The sequence below is a fragment of the Athene noctua genome, chromosome 21, assembly GCF_965140245.1.
Source record: "Athene noctua chromosome 21, bAthNoc1.hap1.1, whole genome shotgun sequence".
NCBI lineage: Eukaryota > Metazoa > Chordata > Aves > Strigiformes > Strigidae > Athene > Athene noctua.
In genome coordinates this window covers 1,345,782-1,367,244 of record NC_134057.1, presented here as the reverse complement: position 1 = coordinate 1,367,244, position 21,463 = coordinate 1,345,782, and the positions used below count along the sequence as shown (strand labels likewise).

At 42.7% G+C, this 21,463-nt stretch overlaps 1 protein-coding gene across 4 annotated transcripts in view; it reads right to left on the bottom strand.

Moving 5' to 3' along the window:
- Positions 1 to 21,463, bottom strand: part of SGMS1 (sphingomyelin synthase 1) — a 99,662-nt gene that overhangs the window by 25,731 nt on the left and 52,468 nt on the right. Inside the window, exon 1 of one of the 4 annotated variants that reach the window (XM_074924365.1) lies at positions 10,091 to 10,478. The exons of 2 other annotated variants lie outside the window; for them this stretch is intronic. The gene's annotated coding sequence lies outside the window, so the exon portion shown is untranslated. Of the gene's footprint in view, positions 1 to 6,281; positions 6,391 to 10,090; positions 10,479 to 21,463 lie in introns of those variants that run through there. One more of the 4 variants, XM_074924368.1, reaches the window with a different exon arrangement.

Sequence of the window (21,463 nt, the reverse complement as noted above, 5' to 3'; positions counted from 1 at the left end):
TAGCTTTCTGCAAGCAGATGGGTGAAGCCCTGATTAGCAAGGTATTAATGAAAGCAAGGCAGGAACGCTGATGAGGTGCAGCTCGGAAATAGCTGAACTCTGACCTGCCTTGCCGAGCAGAGCAAAGCTCCCCACCTCTCACCCAGACTAACGGGTCTCGGCCACAAAGTCCCAGCTCTGCTGACTGGTGGGAAAGGATGGGAGATCACAAGAGAAGCAGAGCACAGTTGGAAGAAGTTGCTGAGGCTGAAGCTAAAAGACAAATGACAAAGGAGATAATACAGCAGCAGTCACGCAGGAGAGCATCATACTAAATCAACCTTCAGCAGCAAGATGCAAAAGACTCACTGGGAATAAGCCCTTCCCATAGGTAAATACTCAGAAGGTGCACTCTGTAGAGATGTCCAGCAGGATGCAATACCCCTGCTGCACGCCTGAGCAAGCAAATAAAACAAGGGAATAACAGTTACGGTGATGTTTCTAATGTGCTGGGGGTCATCGGAGCAGCGGAGTGGTTAGGATGTTATGTTACTGCAGAAACTCATGTGATAAGGAACCCTTGAGAGTGGGACAACAGTAAAACCCCATCCAGCTACCTTGTGACAGGCTCCATGACTATGCAACACTCCCTCAAGGCCTGGGAGATCTATATATGCTTCCTAAATACATCAGTAAACAGACTATTTTAAGAGTATGAAACAAACAAGGGCAAACTTGACACAGCTGCTGCTTTATCTACCCATCCCATGGTCAGACTCGCTCTACAGGCCTATCCTTGAGCCATGCTCCAACATGCATCTTTTAGGTAAATCCTAAGAACATCTCTAAGATCTTCTAATCCTGGTAAAATATGGCATTTCAATAAGAGGCCATAAAAAAAAGCCCAACCTTCTGTGTGGAAAGATCATGAAAATTCACCGTCAGTACTCCAGTAATACCAGTGCTTGTCCTGCAAGCAATACAAAGCAACTGAAATGACTACTGACAGGGGGAAAAAAAAAAAACCCAAACTATTTTGGAAAGGATAAGACCAAGTACTGTAAAGTGTTCATACCTAAAGACATTAAACAGTCACAGTAATTTGATTATAGGGTTTGGTGTGTTGGTTTGGGTTTTTTTCTCTCTCTTTCGTTTTTTTATGGGGGTAAGGGTGCAGCTGCATCACCAGAAATTGAACAGAACATAAATACACATGAAATTTGCTGTTAAAAGCAAATATATTACTATCTGTCCTTAAGCACTCTGAAACCTTTTCATTGGGTCTGAAAATACCTACATTCAAAAATATTTAATATGGGCAAGGGGATGAAACTACCATGGCAGAAATCCTGATGAAATATGCAGCTCACCCTACATGGCACCACAACATCACTGGAAAAATGTCTTCTTAGAGGTTTTTATTTCACATTAATGAAACAGTGTAGGGACTTGATTTAATTTGATCCTGAGACAAACTTGTGCTGGTCTGAATTGGTCTTAGGCAGCCAGATTACAAAAGTCTGACCTCACAGCAACATCCCAGGAGTAAAACAGCATCTCCCATCAAGAACAAGCAAAGGGAACGGCTGGCACATGAACCAGCACAGCCCAGCTGCAACATGTGCACACCAGTACCCAGCCTGTCTCATCCCTGCTGAAATGCAAAATATGCCACACAGGGCATGCTGTGAAGTAAGATTTAAGGGGGAAAATGCTGATCTCAGATCAGAAAAGCCAGCAGCTATAGGACAGTACAAGGATATCATGTGTTCTTATCTCTTATGGGGATTTCTTGCCCTCCCTGGAGGGCACAATGTATCTGCAGGAGATGGGTTGTCAACAGCAGGGCTGAAGGCTCTCCTAACTTTATGGAAAAGTAACGAGGAAGGATCAATATTTAGAAAGTCTTAAGAAAAAGTAGTACAGCCACTGCAAAAAAAAAAAAAAAAAAAAAAATCAGGAAACTTGCATTTCCTTAGTTCACTAAAAGCCATTTTTTGCCAAGTAACCAATTTCCTTACAGTCTTCAGTAAATAAAATATGAAGGGCGGACAAAGATGTAAAATATAAATGCATATGCTTCCATAAACAACAGGCCCTGTTATTGTAGATGCTGCATAAATCATTGAGGACAACAGGATTTATGTCCCTTAATGGAGAGCACAGAATTCAGGGTCAGTTGGCAGTCAAGGAAGTTTTATATTAACAAGTGTTGCATTTATATTCACCTTCGTGATCCACACTGCCTAGGAAGTGCAGAAATCACTTTGGTTCATGTATTATTTAGCCAGGCTAAACAGGTGAAAGGTAGAATCAAACCTCAAGACAAACATCAGATGATTTTGGTGCAGATCTCCACCATATTCAACACTTGCAATTGGATGGCAGGACACTCACCAGTTTGGTAATTAAGCCAGAATGGCTGAAACAATCTTTCCATCAGATTTCTCTGCAAAGCTGCTGGAAGCAATGACAGTAGTTATGAACTGCCCTGTTGAAACTCGTTGCTGTATCTGTCTTCCAGCACTTTGCCACGCATGTGAGCACAAACACAATGTCTTTACGATTTCAAGTGTTAGCAGTTAGAAGTACTGCTTTGTCAAGTTTCCCTGGGGAAGAGTAATAGCTACCTATAGAAGAATTGCACCTAAACACTGCCATCTCCTTTTTCTTCATTATTTTTTATTTCAAGCAGTTGACTGACAAATAACTGTTGCAGTGCTCATGTTTACAATGCACATCATCTTTCCTTTCTCCTATTTGCAAAATTTGATACAAAAGGCACGGTAGCTTTCAAACAACTGGCAGCTGGCACCTCAAAGTTCAGTCATGAAAACTGTCTATCTAGCTGAAAACCACCTTTTACCTTGCAAATTAGGTATGTGGTCTAAATATTTTCAGACTACCTTCTTACTACTGCATATTTACAAACTGAACTTGAGGTGACCTTTAACTCGCAGCCAGATGAACAAGTTCATGGTGAAATCTGTGCTTAGCTGTATAAGACTTCTCTAGGACAGGACAGGCAAAGCTGCAAAACAGCAGTGCTCAGATCTTTAAGGGACTCCACACTACTTTTTTCTACCATACAGGACTACAAAGCTCAACAGGTCCCTGCTGAAGCTCCAGAAATAGCAGGTCTCACCCAAGCATGGGGAAAACCCAAAGCCATGCATCAGCTCGTGGCTGCCTCCTTCCCTGATTATTCAGAGGTTTAACAGAACTGAAAGTCATCTTCATATCCAAAGTGATTTCTGAGTACAAAAATCACTTCCGCTTCTATTTTGAAAGGTACTTATAGGCAGGAGTTCCTCCCTAATTCAAAGCTCTGCATAAAGCTGGATTTATTGATGCAGACCCATGATTCATCAGTAGAGCAAGCTGTAGGAGACAAACTGTCTTATTAATGCTGGAATCTAGCAATATTAGGAAGGAAAAAAAATAAAAATCAGGAGTATTCATCCTAAACCGAGACCTAGACAAAAAACAGTATGGGTCTTCATGCCTTCTGTAGCTTTTTTCTTCCTTGTTTTTCCTTTCATCAGCAGTAGCATCCACTCTTTCTTCCCTTCCCTCCCCCATTCTCTGTAGTTTGTTTCAGTGCCGCCTGACAGAGCCTCCCCAGCCAAATGGCACATGCTCCAGAATAAAGGTCAACAGGCTTAGGAGAAAATGGAGAGGAGGCTGCTAAAACCAGGGCAGTGCAACATCATCGCCCAAAACAGAGGGCAGAATATTTTAGATAACTTTGTGACAGACCGGCAGTAGTGCTGGCAGCCCAATGAGCCCCAGCAGCCTCCTTGCCCTCCTCCCCTTCCAAGGATTTTTAAAAGAAGGAGAATTAGTCTGAAAGGATCCTGAGAACTGTAAATAAATTACATCCCTGTTCATCAATTAGCTCAGGCTGCACTGAAATGAAAGCCACAGTGGGCTCTGTAATCACTCAAAATAAACTCCTCTGACAGGATCACTCCTGTGTTGATGGCTCAATTATGCCTGGGAAGACCGTTACAGAACATTAAACATCAACAAAAGTCTGAGCTTGTGTTACTTTTCTCCCAGATAAATCTAACTCAGTAACTGAGTGCTTTTAGCTTAAGTAACCCTGAATTATTGGATCAATTATTTTCCCACCTCTTCCTCAAGCTGTAAAAGCTAGGCCACCGCATACAGGAAAAATGTTTGTAAATAGTCCCTTTGTTAGACAGTTACATTATTATCATATAGGGAAGATAACCTTATCTTTTAAAAATATATGTGGTTTGGGAGAGAGTTGTTTATGCAAATTTAGTAGTTCAGAAATCAAAACAGGGACAAACTGTTCTCCTGAGTTATGAGGGTCTATTCTAACCTCCCAGAAGAGCTTCTTCATTTCTCTAAAATCCAGTCCCTAGCAAACAGTCGCACCACTTCCGTTTTCTGAAACTGCAAGACAAAGAAACTCTAACACAGCAGAAAGTTGCTTTCATTTCTCATTTTGCTTTTGCAATGTATTATTTGTTTTTCATAGCTTCAAGGTTACCAGGGCTAGAGATACCCTTGCCACCTGATTCTCTCTGTAACTGCACTAACACAAAATAAAGTTTCTCGAGGCTTGCCCAGGTCAGCTCTCTGCTGTTCTAACCCAAGCATGACATGCAAACTCATTGCAGAGGACTGAGCAATACCAGGATTTCACTGTGGATTTAGGTAGGGTGTGACTAGTTTAGAATTAAACAAAACAATGTCCCCAAAGAAAAGCACGTGGCTGAGATTAAAGGAGAAAATTTCAAAGCACAAAAGGTGTTAGAAATAATAAGAAAAAAAAACCAAAAACAGAAAGCTGGAAAGACTAAGAAACTGAAATCAAAGTTGCACCAAAATTAACTAGCTAGTGGTCTTCCTACTAAATCCTCCTCAATGCTTAATACTCACCAATCCCAAAACATCAGCTTTCCTAATATAAATAACTCGGATTTAACTGGGTTGAACTTCACATTTTTTAAAAATTAATAAAGTATAACAGTGTCAACATTCTTACTAGTGAAAAATCTGCTTGACTGCCAAAGTGATCTTTTAAATTTACAAGAAAACTGGTTTATGTATCACTGGGACCAATAAATTTTGACTCCTGTTTATGAAAAGCAGCCCAGTAACAAGGAAGAAAGCACCCTGAAGCATTTTGAAACCCGAGTAAAACTAGCTGCTTGTCCAGAGGCTGAAAGAATAATTTCAATTCTTAAATTCACTATAAAACACAGAATAATTCCAGTTTCACAAAATCAAGATGTAAAATTTGACTTGATACCAAATTCCACCAAGCACTAGATATGCTTATATCTACAGCTTGTATCTTATAGCCCCTTGAAAAATATAAATGCTGTTTCTCTTCAAGTCATTTGCCCAGGGATAGTGTTAGGTTACAGCTAAACATTATTTAGTTATGTTGAACTAACTGCTGTTTTCCCTCCACCATTTCCTGCACAGGGAACACTTGGCACAGCACGCTTACCGGTTTTTAGGATCCGTCTAGGATGGATGTCCAGGACATCTGAAATGCCCCTGGATACTTTACAGATGGTTCACTGGTTATCAGTGTGTGGCTGAGAGTGCTACAATGGGAGCTCACCTAAACCAAGGAGCAGCCTGAGAAATCACACTGTTCTAAGACTGACAGAGTTTAAAAAAAAAAAGTAAACAAAAAGAAATCCAAACCCCCAAAACCAAAGACAAAAAAACATCAGGAAACAAACTTTCCAACAAAGAAAATAATGGTTTCCTTAACTGGCTTTTGCCCTTATTTCAGAAAAGGCAACAGAAAATATATCCAGTCAAAGTTACAAGGACCAGTGATAACTACGAGGAATAGCGATAAACACCATGTGAAGAGTTGCTGACAAAACACTGCACAATGGCCACTTCCTAAAAGCAATGTTTAAAAGGCTCCCCTGCTTACAAAGCACACAATATATTTACCCTCAGCTCGTCTGCTGACTGCCTTTCTCCTGACACTTCACATGCTTACCGCAATATAAAGTCTCTTATAAGAGAGTGTAATATTATAATGAAGCAAGATACTTATATCTAGTAAGTGAAATTAAGGCCCCGGTGCTTTTAATGTGTTTTTTCCCCAACTACTCAAACTCTCCCCATAAACCATCAGAATATGAATGATTCAAACAACAAAGTAAATCTCCTTAAGGCTCTACTCTTAACGTGGGTAGGCTAACGTGCATTAGTTCAGCCCCAGCTAGAAGCAGCGGCGTGTGTGCTGTAGCTGTGATTTCAAACCCGAGCTAAGCAGATAGGAGAGCTGACCTTACCAACGCCAGGGGTTGAGCTGCTCACAGGACTTCATCTCCAGCCCCTGCACACCTCAAGTCAGGTTACCTGTTCCAGCAGATTTCAACAAGCCTTTACTCAGAGGCACCCTCTCCCTCCTGCCTTGCATCCCCACCTTCCTCTCTCATGCTTGGGTGATTGCATGGTGGAAAAACTCCTCTTTTCCTGGTTTTCTGCTGGGCTGGCGGCCGAAGCACCTGTCTGTGCAGTCACACAAGCATAAGCAAGCCCTTCCCCTTTCGGTGGCAGCAGTGAGTTGTCAGAGCAGCTTAGCTGTATGTTGAAACCATACCTCAAGTTTCTTAATCTGCCTTTCTATTTTTAACCAGTCATTTCCCCCACCTTCTCTGCCATGCAGACAGCTGAAGAAAGCAGCTGGTGACAACCGAGTGCTCCATCAGGCCAATTTTACTGGCAAAAAATCATCCACAGGCTGGCTGCAAGTGCATGAGGGGCAGCAGAGACAGTCTCAAACATTCCCATGAACCCACGGCTCAAGGCAGTCAAGAGGGAACAGGGCTGTCTTCCTTCTCCCACTCCCTTGTGGCCACACAAATAAACCAGCTGAGATCCCAATCAGCACCTCTTGTCCCTAAAAACTCAAAGGAAAGAGGCTTAAGCAAAGATTCAGAGCACAGACCCACTTCTGGGCTTCACTGCCCAGGTCAGCTCTCCCAGGAGAGCCGGAGGGACCACTCCTGCCTTCTGCAAGACAGCATTAGCACTTGAGAGCACTTTCTGGGATGTGCCCAGTACAGAAACCTCCCTCAAAAAAATCACGTCTCTTGGGGAAAGGCTTGGATTCGTCTTATCCTCTGGGTTTGGATATATACTCCTTCAGGCTCTTGGTATTAGGTGTAACACAAATACACAATGAACCCTGAATTCTCTCCTCACATGGTAGAACAGCTTTAAAAAGCTAATGTGCAACCTCCCTGTAAAGTTAGCAAAGCAAAAAGGGCACTTTCCTGAGCAGCAAGAGCAGTTCTGAGTTTTCACAGGCAAATGGAAACCTGGGGATGCACAGCACAGGCTTTGCAAAGCGTTGAGCCACATGGAATGGCACAAAGCAGGTCTTGCGGTCTGGGGGTTTTTTAAAGTGAGGTCCAGGTTGAGCTGCGCTCTCAAAGGCCTTATGAGGACCAGGCAGCTCCAGGGAGAAAACTGAAAATCTCCTTGTAGGACCAGGCAGAGCTTTGGCCTAAAAGCCTGGCTGAGAGCCCAGCACCTAAAACGGACACAGCTTAGGGAAGGCAAGGCACAAGTCCTATGCTGATTCAGGGAGGTGAAGAGTTTAGCTGGAAGTTTTGAGTCATGCTCTTGGATATGGGCATCTGGAATAGCTTAAAGCCCTTCTTGAGCTAAGCCTTTTTTCTCCTGTTCAAGCAATGGCTGCAAACTTCGCAAACAACGTTACTTTTACCGTTCTCCATGTAATGTGTTTTCATATGCTACATATTTTATAGTTCCAGTTACCTGCACAAAACAGGCTTATTCCAAACACAATCGATCTCAACTTAAACACAGACAGGGCTCTAAAGATTATAAGTATCAAATGCCTTGGAGAAATCCATTTCTTACATGCCTACAGAAACAAAAGTCAGGCAAAACAAAAGTCTGGTATGGATTTAAGTACAGCAAGGCCCACAGCAAATCTTCCCAGGTGACAGGACCCCAGGAAACAAAGCTGCTGAGCCAAACAGCCCATCAGCCATAAACCTGTTTAAAATTAAGTTTCATTAATGAGTTACAGTATTTATAAGTAGATAAGTGGTGGAAACTGATGTGATTCAGCGATTGCCATGCTGCTGCTGCTGCTGTGACCAGGGGAGAGAAACCTCACCATGAACACAGTGGCCCACACCCAGAAGCAGCACAGGTGGTAGGTAGGTCTGAGAACCTGTTCCCTGCCAAGTTCACCAGCAACAGCCCAAAAAAGTTTACTGCCCGTCAGTTTGTGGATAACCATGTGTCTGAGTTGCCAGTTTTTGCAAAACTCTTCTTGGCCTTGAGTTATTTCAATGAAGAGTTGGACACTGATTCCCCCTCACCTAAAACTGCTTCAGAGCACAAGTTTCTTGCTCACATGAAATAAAAGCATCATCCACCTACAGTTCCTTCAGCACAACAGTAATGCATGAGACGATCCCATCAAGCAGCCTGGCGTGCTGTGTTTTTCCCCTCTGCCTTAGTTGAAGCCGCTCTCCTAGGAAAGTGCTTTATTCTCTGTGCACGGCAAGGAGGTCCTCTCTCATCCTTAATCCACTGGGCTACCTCACTTTATTAGCCAATACAGAAACCACAATAGCAGCCAACACCCACGCATGAAACCAAGATCTATAAGTAACTTCATTTCTTACCTTCTGGAAAAAGGGAGTTTCAGGGGTGAGAAACCTCTTTAGCAGCTTTTACAAGCACTGTGACTGTGTGTTAATGATTTACCTGACTGCTCTAAGCAGATATTTGATAAGAACGTGTTTTGTTATGATCTGCTTTCCTGTCTTCCTCTGCATAACAAAATCAACTCACAAATGAAGTAGACATGGTATTACTTGACAGGACAGGAAGAAATTAATGCTCCTCTAAGCTTGCTTATCCCATCCTGCTTTAAAAAAACATATTTTTTTTTATACATACATGCATGCACATACATACACACAGACTAAAAATCAATGCGTGGAGTAGCTCTTCTGTGTATATATACATATACAAATACACACACATGCAGATGTGAGCTACTGCAGGCACAGGTTTTTTAGTTTCTTCCCCAGAAACTGAGTATAAAAAAAAATATTGTTCAACACATCACTATAAATCTATTAGCTTCCAGATTAAAACATTGGGTTTAGAAGAGGTTTACGACAAGAAGAAAAGGCGGCTGTGCCAGAAACACACAAATAGGATCACATACCATGGAAAGACTTAGCTGCATATATTAAGACACAGCTTACTGATAAAGTTATATTCCTTTTGCTGAAGCGAGTTCAGCTCACCGAGAGGATTTCTATGGTTTCCCAATGACTCACTGTGTTCCTCTTCACACCCAGGGCCACCCAACTCTACAAGTAAAGCATTCACGTTTTTGGGTGGCAGGTGTCACCATGACACGTGGAGCAGCACCGTCACATGGCCCTGCCTCTTCCTATGTACAACTGCTAAAAATACTCACATAAAGTCTAAAATACATTCTTGCTCTTACTGTTTCATATAAACACTCACTGCAATTGCCCTGGGGATATTTGGCAGCAGTTAAGTAGGGGGTTAAGGGTGTGGAGAGGTGCCCAAGATGGCAAGAGGGACAGCAGCTGTTCCCTGACTTTCAGTTTGTGCAGGCAAGTGCTGCTGCTACGCCACGTAACTGGTTACCTTGTACCAGTGTGCTGCAAACAAAACCTCCAAACCTAGAAACCACAGAGAGACACATTGTGTCCGGCCGCAGCAAGAGATAAACTCATTTGACGGCAAGACACCAGACCCTGGAAACCATTCAGGGGGAGAAGACAAGGGTACTCACCAGCCACGTAACTGCTGCCCCAGTTGCTGGCAGCCTGGCTGGCTTTTATTTGGAAAAGAAACCAAACCCACCAAAAAGCCCCCAACCAACAAACAAGAGACTAAACACAAGCTTGAGTACCACCTTTTAAAAAAAAAAAAAAAAAAAGTGCTGTATTTTAGATCTTAATGTATATGAGTCCTTCTGCTTGCTTCCAAACACAGCCCCTGGCTCTTCACCAGCAGCTCAACATGCCTTTTAACTAAAACGGGATCATCCACAGCCAGAGTTACTCACTCATGGAAATCAGGCAGCAGCCAACTTTTCCTCTTCCCAGTCGCCAGCCAGACACAACGCTTACGGCAAGAGGAGAGAGCAGCGAGGCCTCTGCAAGCCGAAACGTTTTACCATTCCTTTGCCACTTCAGCAGAGCAACTCCCGCACCCGAGGATCTTGCCGGCGCCTCCTTCACAAGCCGAACTTCCTTCAAATTAAAAGTTGCGTCTCAACTTCCCCGCACTGGCAGCATCGTGCCGGGCTTTGCCAACGCTGCTCTCCGCTCTGCTCCCGCTGGCCCCGCGCAGGAGGGGTCTGGGAAGGAAAAGGATGCCAAGTGAAGCGCTGCACCGGAGGCGCCGAAGCGAACGCTTGCCTGTTGCTGCCGCTCCTCCCGGGCCACGCTGTCTCGCCCCGCTGAGTGCGTCAGCAGCGGCGAGAGGAGGAGACGGAGGAGGAGGACGACGACGAGGAGGAGGAGGGATGGGAGCGCCAGCCTGGCCGGAGGGCTGCAGTTTCCTACAGCAGCTTGTGGCAGCTCTGGGTTTTACCAGCAAAATAACAGCTAAAACAAGGGGAAATAAAGTTATCAAAGAAATTCAGGGCTATTGATTCCTAACGTGTGCAAGTAACCTGAAGCAAAGCCTTGCATCAGTATTACTTTTGAAAGACTTAAGATGACACTACGAAGCTATAAGAGTCAGTACTGGGAAGGGTTTGTTTTTTTTTCCAATACATATAAATACCAGATGTTAAAATCCTACCTAAAAAAAAGCTCCACAACAACAACAAAAAAAGTCATATTTCACCACACTAAAACAAATCAAAACAACAAATTCCCCAACATTTCAACGAGGTTTTTGCCTGCATCCCGCTGCTGCCACCGGTGGGAGAGTCCCTGGGCGGGCAGCATCACCGACCGCCAAGGGCACATATCCAGCCTTTACCCCAAAGGATACACTAAAGACTGGGACACCAGGACCGAGGAAGATAGCAACTCCTGCACCCAAACACAGGGGGTGGCAAAGATGAGCAGGAAAGGAAAGTGTGAAGCATCCCTGGTGAGCACAAGAGGGAGTGGAGGACGTCTACTGGCCACTGGCCTCGGGACAGCAGGGAGAGACGTGTAATTGAGAACAAAACCACAACACAAAGCAGACTGAGGCCACACATTTGGAAGGACTGACAGAATGAGCGGTGCTAGCAGAGTGTTTTCCAGCAGATTATATGAGGGCAAGGACTCTATGCAGTCCACTGGCCGCTGTATGCAAGAGAGATAGTGTCCAGGAGTCAGAGGTGTATGAAGTGGCCTGCTTCCCCTCCACAGATGAAATAATGGGCGGGGAGATCAGACACCAGCATTAACAAATAGCAGCATGGGGTTTTCTGAAATCCATCCCAAGAGAGGGAGTCTGTTGCCAGTAATACCGAGGAATCTGCAGAGCCACACTGAAGAAATACAGGGTGGAAAAAGTATTTTCATAAGTCACAAACAGAAATCCTTCCATACTAATCCCATCATACAGAAAATAAGTATTTTTAAGGAGCTGTTGGCTTGTTGGGTTTTTTTATAGATACATGCCCCTAGGCATGGCCCACCAATCCTTGTATCTAACACATGCAGACAGCCAGGTATCAAATAGAACATGTTCACAATCAGCTCCTCCACAGGGTCCAGAAGTCAAAAAAAGTCCATAGGTTTGTCAGTAACCTTCAAATACTGGTGAGGAGACAGGGGGAAGAAGGTTTTGACAAGGACTCTGACCATCAAGCTGTACATCTGGAAGCACCAATTCAAGGAGAACACAGAATTATCTTGTGTCAGTGAGCCCAGCCAATTCCCCTCTCTTTAATTAACTTTTAAAAGTCTTTCCTTTTAAAGATCAACAAAAAAATCCACTTAGCTTGAATGGTCCAACTTGTCCCTTTTTCAAATATCTTTTTCCCTAATATAAGAATTGAAAACCACATAAGCTCATTCTCCTTTTTCTGCAGATCATCATTGTAACTGGGAGCTGGCAAACCCTGGCTCAGGTAAACTAACCATCATCTTTTAGGAAGGATTTTAACAGTTAAGCTGTACCTCCAGCAGGATGGAGAGTCAAGTCCAACTCAGTCCATTTTATTTAAAATCTGAGGAGAGATGGGAAGTGTGGGTGAGCCACTAATGAGCTCCCTTTGCCTTTTTTCCATCAGTCTTTGAGTAATTGAGCTCTGTAACACTCAACAGATGCATCCGCCCAATCTTGTCCTGCTTTCTAGGAGAGATTCTGGAGTAGAACTGGTAATTACTCATTACCTAAAGATTTCTTAGGTATAATTCAATTGGTACCAATTCTGTAAATTCCTCCTACTGAGTACATATATGAGGAATCAAAGGATTAACTGGAAGACACACTACAGGTAGTGCATTCCTTGTTATGTTGTACTCCTTGTTATACTCATGTCTACTTTGGGCCAAGACATACTTCATGGGACAGCATAAGGTGAGGACAGAGGCAAACTTAGTAACTCATTTCTGGAAATAAATGCGTTCATATTTGAGGAAAATGCTTTTATTACTCCAGAAGATCTTATCTTTGCAATTTTTTCCCTCAGTATTCTCAACTCTATGGGTTCAGTGACCTCAATGCATGTAACAAAGCCAGCTCTGTTTTCCCACGAGTAAGGTGTGGCCAGAAGGGAGAAGACACGACAGTTTGACAAGTATTACAGGTAATTAAAAGCAAGCTTTGGGAACACCTTTTCAACATGTTTTATCATTATGCATTTAAATACTGTATGTGTCCAAACAGATACAACTTAATACTCTGTAAAGCCCTAAACAAATAAAAAGAAGCATAATGAATAATTACAAATTTCTTGCAAGGGGGGTTTGGTTTTGGGGAGGGTTTTTTGGTTTGTTTTGGTTTTGGTTTTTTTTTCGCTCCTTTCTCCTACACACTTCGGCCAGGACATATTAGCCTAAGGGCTAAACTGGAGGACAGCCTGAACAGATTACATCATTTTCTTTCTATAGGACTAAACATCTGGGAGTACTGCTCTCAGTTAAGTGGCTGTTGCCCTGCTTCACATCCACCTTCCCACATCGTGCTTCAATACGAAGACGATGACCACAGTAAAAACACCTGAAGAAGAGAGATGGCCACTGAGTTTTTACCTGTTTGCTTCTTTCCTCATCAGGAGACAACACTAGATTTGAGGTTGACTGCTGGCACTTAAAAGAAATAGCTTCTATCAAGCTTCAGCACTAGTGTCCCTTAGCGATTCAAGCCCCACATGCACTGGCAAGAGAGCATCCTTTCAAAAGTCTTGCTGTGGCAAGGTCTTCCTTGCCTTGACAGCCTAAATCTGCCTAAACATCAAAAAAAGAGTACGAAGATTATATTGACTCACCCTTGCCCATCAGTAAAGAAACTTTATATTGGCAGATGAAATCCAGGACTGAAGGTGAGAAGTAAAGTCTAGTGTGAGTAAAAAAAAAAAAAACCCAAACCCCCAAACCCTACTCATTCACACCACCAAGCAAACTCAACCCCGAAGCCCAAGCACCACAACGTAGGTGAAGAAAAACAAGCAACGATACTGCCTCTAACAGAGCTGTGGGCATGGCCAAGAAAAAAAAGCATGCAAGAGACATTTTTAAAGTGACACATTTCTCTCTCCTTAGGTTAGTAAGCAGCTGTCCTTCCAATGCATGGCTCTAACAAAGGAACTGCACACATTATTTTCAGATTTGAAAATTTTCATTTTCATTTTTACAGGACCCATCAGGGAGGCACATGTCTTGCTGCCTAAAGAGGACCCCTACCAGCACAAAAGCAGGTCTGACTTCAAAGACTGATTACTGATTTCTAGAATTAACACCTACCAGAGAGCATATGTTCATATTGTTTCAAGTGAGTAATACAAATCCATACATACACCACATGTATCCAAAACACCTTTTAAGCATTTTTTTTTCCTGTCTTTTTTGTCTTTTTTTCCCTTCAAGTAATCTGATTCTGGTCACTGATATATCAGGGGGGAAAAAAAAAAAAAGCACTACAAGAGCATTAAAAAGTTTCTCTGACCTGCATTTGCTTCAAAACACCACATTCCACAACAGCATGAGGACAAATTTTTAAAAATTACATGAAACATATAGCCCATTCTCTTCAGAGCAAAGCTATTTGGTCTTAACTACAGTGTGACTCCCCGCTCATTTGAAAGGAAGCATTAGCTGTTGCACTGAATCACTGTTTGCTATAAGCATCAAACCCTCTACTTAGCATTTTGTATCACAATACACTGAACAACCCATGCCATTCTAAAATTGCTGCTTATTACTCCTCAGCACTTTCACCCCTCAAAACAAGTGACCTAGTTTATAGCAAACTCACTGTGCAATCTGTAATGCCGATCTCTCCAGAGATGCTGTGAATGCAACAAATCCTGTTGCTTAGTATTTATATCAAGCTTATTATTTCTTCTAGCTCCAAGCTGAATTTTTTAACCCCATTTCTTAAGCTGAAATGTCTTAGTAAAGAAAACAAAATTCAAGGACATTGCTGAGTTTTGAACAGCTTTGGCAGAGACCTTTCAGCACATGTGCTTTATGAGCCAGATATGAAGCACTTTTTATTAAAGATGAAAAAATGCTCGTTGCTAAAACAAACCTGTCCTGGCCATCACTGCTCTGCCCTGTCTTCTGAGGGTTTTCAACCAGCAAACGTGTATATTCCTGTTTGATATAACACATGATTTTGAAGAGGCCAGTAGCTAAAAAAAGAAAAAAAGCACAATGGACAACCCCCCCCATCCTATCATTTTTCCTACTGAGAAATAACCTGAAATTTTATTATTACATATAAAATATAATATTACATCTGTATTACAGCATTAACAGCCATTATAACTTGTTACATGCAAGGCTGTTACAAATAGACAGTTGCTTCTGAAACTGAAAAAATGTCATTAAATTTACCTTAATGGGGTTCTGATACATACTAAAAACATTAAAAGGTTGACTTCAAAATCCATCTAGATATATTATTAAAATAACTTCCAGAAATGCTAGGTTAAGTGTTTAGGTGTATTTATCAAAGGGTGGTTCTGGAGTACTGATGTACTTACTCATCAACTCCAGCAATTAAGTTTCCAGAGAGGAATGCTGTGTCATGTAACATGTGACTCATGGAATAATGTCCAGAGGAAACCACATTTCTCTCCCTTTTCCTATTGAAAGCTTGAGCTGCTTTTAAGTTGAATCAAGTTACCTGAACAAAAATCTTTCTTCCAACAACGGAGCTAATTTCAGCATTGCTTGACTGAGCATGTGTACAAGAACAAACGTGTACTTTAAATTGCTTGCAAAGAGGATGATCACGCAACCTGGTAGCAAACCAGTGTCTTCTGGAAACTCAGCTGAAAACAACCCCTGCTCCTCCTCCAGAAGTGAATTAAGAAATACGTTGTGTTGTTGCATTTGAACAAGTGTTTGTATTTTGACCTTGCCATCGGTTTTGCAATTTCCCAATGCTCTGGCTGGCTGACCTGTTCCTGGGCAGATCCCAGTTCACTCCCCTTCTGCATTTGACCCCGTGCACAGTCATGGGACTCCACCATGTTGCGACAGGTCTGAGGGATCACACACGCATCCCTGTGCACTCACTGTGACTGAAAGCTATAAAAAGAATGGCAGAAACATCAGCGGGATCCCCACGCATCCTGGAGGTCCACCAGGACACAGGACCTTTTGCTGCCCATGAAGTGAGCCTCATTGCCACTCGTGTTGTCCAGGCCATGCAAGCAGCTTAAACCTCTGGAGTTCTCATCTAACTGGCATCATTTTTGTAAATGGATAAAATTGGTCATTTTGCTCAACATGTGTGCTTCCTTGGGTGTGTATATCCTTCTGCTGTTCCCAGTTAAACACCACAGTTGCCCTTTAGATCACTGAAGAAACACCTGTATTTTCTCAGCAGCAGCTCTGCCATTAGAAGCTGGGGTTGCACTGCGAAGTCTGATGGCCAGCATCTCTCTGGAGGTGAGAGCAGAGAAAAACAAGGTGGCACACTGTAGTACTACAATTCACTTTCATACAGGAGGTGTGCTATCAGATACCCAGTTCAAAGCAAGTGTTTAATACCACACCACAGTCACATTTTAACCTAGGAGAGTGAAGCTTTCCATAAAAGAGAAAAATGGAAACATGACACCCTTTCAAACTCACTGTCTCAACTAGAAGAACGTTTTTCACATGGCACAGGGCATTGTTCACATGTGACTGCAGCCACACCTAGCTACAGCACTCCCAGCTCCTGAAGTGCCACTCCTATTCTCTGATCCCCTTATTTTTTCCTCCAAAAGGTCTCATTACTCAGGTGTGGCAAAATCCTCTGGCTAAAGAAGCCATCCCCACCTCAGAATGTCAGTTTGGTTGTACTTCTTCCAAACACAAAATTTCAACCCAAAGGCCTCTGTTTATAGGCAGGCAACAGACTGTTTCCTCATCAAAAACTAATGGAACACAGACTGGTAGCACCACTGATTTTTCCATCAAAGAGTTAATTCCTTTGTTATTTGCCCCACATCTTGCTATAATGCTGCTGGTTTTGTATACCAGTAGTTTGGCACATACCAGGTTGAAGTGCTAAGACTTGGACAACATGCCCGAGCCCGAGTTGACCTGTAGGTGAATCCTGTATATTTTATAACTGATAACCACTGTGCTAGTAGGTATTGTACTAGGTTATAACAAACCACCTATGCTGATGTAAAAAGTGCTAAAGTGTTGAAGTACTGAAGCCTGAATGACAGGCCCCAAGCCGAAGCTGCTAACTCCGTATGTAATCATTAACAAAGTCTGTAAGCTCAATACTGAAAGCACCTTAGACAGAATATAATCAGTAGTGAGGAGAGCATGTATCCAGCTTCCCTTGCTCAGCCTTGTTGAAGGCTGAGAACCCAAGTGTTCGGCCTTGTTAGAAACTTCTTTGGTTCTCTCCCCGAGCCCTGGCCAGGCTTTGGTAGAATCCAACAGGAGGATGAAACCAGATGTTCCACTCAAAACAAAGGTGCCAGTTATTCTGACTTGATGATTTTTGGTACATAAGGCTGGACCCACTTGCAGCGACTTTGGATGCCTCACCATGAATGCACCATGTAGGATTTCCCACTTGCTGGGATAGGTTCAGCAAATCCTCGCTGCAACCAGGGCTGCCCAGCACCTGCAGGTCTGGATGATAGTAATGGGTGCAAGTGGTGATGGATCTTTCTTAACTACTATTCTCCCTCTCATGTAGCAATTATTTGATCCATTACCCAGTATTTTCCTATTTGTTTGCTTTAAGTGTCTTATTCTGTCTTTTCTTACTGCATGTTTTCTGTATTATTCTGTGACATTATTTAGTTATCCCCAGTAAAATACAACTACTCTGGTGTTTAAGTTTAATTGGCATCCTTAATCAGCAAAACACAGGTACTCTGGATTCTTTAAAGCTTTTGACAGATCGAGTTGGCCTTACCCAGAAACATCGCATGTAATGATGAATGCCAGCTGCTGCCATCAACCAAGGAGCAATCAAGACCTTTCAGGAAAATACTCTTGCTTGTTTTAAGTATGGCTGGCTGGATAGAGCAAGTCACTAATTTATTATGCATAAATGGAGCCAAAATGGCCATGCTTGGGCTCATGCAGAGCACTGCAAGGCAAATGCCTTTCCTTTCAGAAAAAAAAAGTTTATACCAAATGCACATTTCATTAACACACAGTACAGTTAAAACAGTGAGGTTTGAAATTGTACTAATGTATATATCTCTATTCTGAGGAGGGGCAGAGATGTGAAAAACTTGGCCCTTTCCTCTATTCCTCAGCAGCAGCACTTCACCCTTCCGCAAATACCTACTTTATGTTCTGCTGATGCTATCTCTTGCTCTTCAAAGGAGCTTCTTAACCTGAAAGATCTAAAATGAGCCAATGCTTTCCAGCACATGGAAAATTAAATTTAAAAAAAAAAAACAAAAAACCCCACACCAACAAACCAAAACAAAAACCCCAGAACACAACCCAAAGCAAGAGTTAATACATGATTGTGTTTTGTGCTAGAGGTCAACACCAGGGCTCCCAAGTGTGGAGGGGGCTTTTTCCTGTTACAGATAAACCAACCCAGTCCCCACATCCTGAGTATTTGCTGGCATGCTGTAAGAGTCACACAGAATAAAAACCAGAGACACATCCAACTCCTTAATCTGCAATATATTTTTGGGGCACCTCAGCAGGATGGTTAATTATCCCAAACACATGATCTACACCTGCTGTTCCCACAACGAGCATCTTCTCTCTCATAACCAGGTAGCAGACCCAGAACAAAGTATACCCCACTCAGACTCTGAAAATGAAACAAGCCAGTTAATCAATTAATCACTGCCTTCAGCTCCCTTTTTTTCCTACGTAACTGAAAGTAAATATTCACAGGTTAAACTGCACTGACTCAGACATACGCACCTATGCAACACCTTACTCATTAATAGGCATGATGTGGATTAATACTGCAAATTAGAGCTTCAAATATCCACTTCCTCCATCCCAAGGGCAAAGGGAACAACACAACAGAGGCGATAAGGAGCTATTTGTGAGGACTGCAGGGTGTTGTGTTCCCATTATCCTGTGTTGTGCAGCTGGCATTATCGCTGTTTTACACACAGCTGAGCCGAACCCATCACAGCAACACATCCTCGTCTTGCGGCTTCCAGCCACAGCTCACGGTGAGTGTCACGAGCTTACCTGGGTTCAAAGGTTGACCAGATGAATTCAGAGCAGTAACAAAGAAATGACACTTCGCAAGCCTAAGCCATTAATCACTAAAGGCTTGAAGGGTTAATTGGGGAATTGTGTTTATACACCTCCTTACGTTCCTCCCAAGAAAAGGGGGAACATACAGCAATGCCATCACAGGCACAGACTGGGTTCGGTATAACTCAAAATGTAACTCTACTTGTATCTCTACCAATTACCAAAGTATGATAAAAGTGTTCCCTGTCACCATGTTCAGGCACTGGCCTGTTAGACCTTGTTTATGTAACTTTGACCGCTGTGATGCATATGAGAAACAAGAAAGGACAACGACCAAATGCTCGCTGCTTAGCACAGGCTTTGGGCTCCAGGCCCAGGCAGCTCCACTTGTGCTGCAGAACCAAATGGTAGGATTACAGGATGCAAAATATGGCAAGGTACAAACGTGGAAGATGTTAGATTGTTACATCAAAATCACAAAACACCAGCACTACCTACTACTTCCATCTGCTTGTTTAAAGATGGGACCTTTGTTTCATTTATGGATTTTCCTTCTAATGAACACACTTACAGACTGGGCAGTCGCTTCCTCTAGCCCAACAGGTGTATTCCTATAGGAAGTACAAGTATCAGTTCTGTGTAAGCCTTAAAAATGGCAGACTGGTCCTTCCACCAGGATCATTAAAACTCTTGTTTCCCAGCACAGATATTCACCCCAAAAAATACAGTATTTACTGAAATCTCAACCCATTACATTTCTTATATGTACACGTTCCTAAGAGCGCCTGAATATATGTCTTAGACTACAATGCCGAGTACTAACTTGAACAGGGACCTGAAGGAACTTCATCCTGTTCCCACCAAAGCCAAGTCTCAGCAGCTTTGACCACAAAAGGCAATGTGCACCCCAGGCAGAAGCTGAAGCCTGTGTTTTCCAGCACATTTTGAGTTCTGCTTAAGTGCAGCACCCATCCACATCAGATGAGCCTCTATGCGCTATCAAACCTCTTCAGGAGTCACATATTTCAGAAGGATGAACGCACACAGATTTGATTTCCAAGTAAGTAACAGATTTCATTTCAACTCACTTCCTATTGATATGGTTAGTTTTAATGACCAAGGATATGTTCACATATATAGCCTTAACAGACAAACTACTATGAGTTCTCTCAATGCTAAAAAACCCTCAAGTATATTTATGCTGTAAATACATTATGCTGCAGCACACACAGAGCAGCAATTGCTAAAACAAGCCGTGGCCAAATACTTTTCCCCTGGCATGCATTCATCAAATATATTTTGGCTAGCATTTACCATGTTCACACTTGCATTTCTGCTCCTGACACCAGTCACAACAGAAAGACTATGTCTTTTCCAAACCCACAGAGGAGACCATCACACCACTCCTAACTCAATATTGATCATGCAAGTCCTTGTATGATCAAAGTGTAGATGAGGGTAATCATTCTACCTGATTCCCCGCTGCCTCTTCGTTATTCCAGGTGGATTATCTGAGCTCAGAAACAACTGGAGCTGATTTGGCACAAGCTGGATGGGGTAACTGTGTACATCAAACTGTGGACACCCCCAACTTTCCTGTGCTCTCAGAATCTTGAGTCAAAGGACCCAACCATTTCTTTTTAAAGACCTTTCTTAACTACTCCCAGAGGATGACATTACTTGGAATACTATTGTGCTGCGCATTACAATTTCCTAGAGTAAGAAGAGATTAGTTTCTTCCCCATCCACACCAAAGACAACTAACCCAGAACAAGATTTCCACTGACCTTCCACTGACTGTTAAACGTTGTTGTTTCATAAAATTACTGTCAGAGGTTTTACCCCTGCAATTACAGTTCACCAAAATGCAATTCTGTAAGGAGTCTAAAATATCTAGCAGGGAGTACAAAAGGGTAAATACTTGAGCTTTCTAGAGAGGTGGACTTGCTTTCTTGCCTTGTTTATTTATGCAGCCTCTTACGATTTGCTTGGTGATTGGCATTTCTGCAAAAATATAGTGCTCAAACACGCCAGCTTCACACTGTGTTTTTAGAAAACCTCAAGTGTTACTTTCTGTCTTCTACAGCTCACAAGAAGCAAAAAGTAGCAAATGCAGCTTCAGACCTCAGAAAACCCGTACTTAAACCAAAAGTAAAAATAGCCTTATTTTGCAAACTCTCATACAAGAACAATATAGACTATTAGGACAAGAGGGAATGGCCTCAAGCTGCCCAGGGCAGGGTCAGGCTGGCTCTGAGGAAGGATTTCTGTGCAGAAGGGGTTGTTGGGCGTTGGAATGGGCTGCCCAGGGCAGGGGGGGAGTCCCCATCCCTGGAGGGGTTGAAGAGTCGGGCTGAGCCAGCGCTGAGGGATCTGGGGGAGTTGGGAACGGTCAGAGTGGGGTTCATGGTTGGACTGGAGGAGCTGCAAGGGCTTTTCCAACTGAGATGGTTCTGTGATTCAGTCTACACCTTTATTCAATTTTCATCCAAATTCATTATTTTAGATTTAGACCAAGCACAATAGAAATGGAAAGTATGGCAAAGTTTTTGAGAAGCCAGAGCTCTGAATTGCTTGGAAGTCAACGACAAGTTGAAATTCAGTTTTACAATAATGAA